This window comes from Myotis brandtii, unplaced genomic scaffold (assembly GCF_000412655.1).
Source record: "Myotis brandtii unplaced genomic scaffold, ASM41265v1 scaffold986, whole genome shotgun sequence".
In the NCBI taxonomy this organism is placed as follows: Eukaryota; Metazoa; Chordata; class Mammalia; order Chiroptera; family Vespertilionidae; genus Myotis; species Myotis brandtii.
The window spans coordinates 832,447-834,408 of record NW_005372102.1 but is presented as its reverse complement, the minus strand read 5'-3'; the positions used below and the strand labels follow the sequence as shown (position 1 = coordinate 834,408).

The window sequence follows — 1,962 nt, the reverse complement described above, 5'->3', positions numbered from 1 at the left end:
GTGGGGCCCGGCCACCTGCCCTTCCGCACACGAGGGCTGGGCATCTCTGTGGTCCTCGGAGCGGGCGCTGTGTCCTCAGGCTGGCGGTGGGAAACTGAGGCCTGGAGACTTGGATAAACTTGGCCTGGGTGTCGGCCCCAAGGCCAGGGCCCCTCCCTCCATTCCTCGCCAGCAAGGCCGGCCAGGGCCCACTCAGGGCGCATGCGGCTGTACACATGGGTCCTTCTCATCCCCCTCCCACGGTGCCTCATGTCCATGTCACAGGGACTCAGGCCCCCACACTAGCCAGCTTGGGGCAGAGCAAAGCGCTGGCCGGAGCCCAGGGTCCCAGCAGCGCTGGCTTTTCGAAAGAAGAGCTGGCCTCACTCCTCGTTAGCGTTAATAGCGGCTCCAGCCTCAGCCCCAAGCCCAGCCCAGCCCGCCTGTGCCGGGGGTCAGGTGTTTAACCCAGAGTGACCGGCCTGGCCTGGCTGTGCTGCGGGGGTGGGGGGTGGGGGGGTTGCACCAGCCCACAGGCCTCGAGCCTCAGTTATCACCTTGTGAACTGGAGAGGACTCTATGTCATCTGGCTTGGGGCGCCTTCATGTGGGTGCAGAAGCTTCCAGATGCTGGTGCCTCCCCTCTCCTCCCCCCCTCCATCCCCCCGGCCGTTTCCCCAGGGAGAAGAGCTAGTTGAGACATTTACCCATCAGCTGGACGTCTGGCGTCACGGGTCCACCCACAGAGTCCTCGAAGGGGTCCCAGGCGACCCTGAGAGCCCATCTGGAGTGGGAGAGGGAGGTCTTTGCTGTGGGATTTCAGCTTTGGGGCAGGGGCGGGGGGTGAAACTGTGCGGGTTGCACCAGCCCACAGGCCTCGAGCCTCAGTTATCACCTTGTGAACTGGAGAGGACTCTATGTCATCTGGCTTGGGGCGCCTTCATGTGGGTGCAGAAGCTTCCAGATGCTGGTGCCTCCCCTCTTTCCCAGGAGAGAAGCCGAGCCACAGCCTGTTCCTCCAGGACAGTGGACGCCGGGAGATGAACTTTCTCTCTTTGCCGTGGCTGCCAGGCGGCTCCCAGCCGAGCTTCTGCCCCATGGTCAGCACGTGGGCAGCTCGGTCTCAGGCTGCGCCTGCCTGGGTGGCATTGGCACAGGTTCCCGAGCGCCCAGCTGCGGCACACGCCCTGCGGCTCCCTCAGGAGCTTTCCAGAACGAGCCAGACGAGGAAGCGAGAGCTCCGTCAGCACTGGTAGCATCTCACCCCGGGCGGCCCTGGGAGCGCTCAGTGACCTGTCATCTGAGGCAGGTGGGCCTCATCCCCCTCCCACGGTGCCTCATGTCCATGTCACAGGGACTCAGGCCCCCACACTAGCCAGCTTGGGGCAGAGCAAAGCGCTGGCCGGAGCCCAGGGTCCCAGCAGCGCTGGCTTTTCGAAAGAAGAGCTGGCCTCACTCCTCATTAGCGTTAATAGTGGCTTCAGCCTCAGCCCCCAGCCCAGCCCAGCCCAGCTCGCCTGTCCCAGGGCTCAGGTGTTTAACCCAGAGTGACCAGCCTGGCCTGGCTGTGCTGCGGGGGTGGGGGGTGGGGGGGTTGCACCAGCCCACAGGCCTCGAGCCTCAGTTATCACCTTGTGAACTGGAGAGGACTCTATGTCATCTGGCTTGGGGCGCCTTCATGTGGGTGCAGAAGCTTCCAGATGCTGGTGCCTCCCCTCTCCTCCCCCCCTCCATCCCCCCGGCCGTTTCCCCAGGGAGAAGAGCTAGTTGAGACATTTACCCATCAGCTGGACGTCTGGCGTCACGGGTCCACCCACAGAGTCCTCGAAGGGGTCCCAGGCGACCCTGAGAGCCCATCTGGAGTGGGAGAGGGAGGTCTTTGCTGTGGGATTTCAGCTTTGGGGCAGGGGCGGGGGGTGAAACTGTGCGGGGACTGGTGAGTTAGCAGCCCCCGGGACTCAGGCAGGTCCCACCACCTGCCCCC

At 64.5% G+C, this 1,962-nt stretch overlaps 1 protein-coding gene across 1 annotated transcript in view; it reads right to left on the bottom strand.

The window, feature by feature from the left end:
• Positions 1 to 1,962, bottom strand: part of SH3TC1 (SH3 domain and tetratricopeptide repeats 1) — a 23,128-nt gene that overhangs the window by 17,175 nt on the left and 3,991 nt on the right. The gene's annotated exons all lie outside the window — the stretch shown is intronic.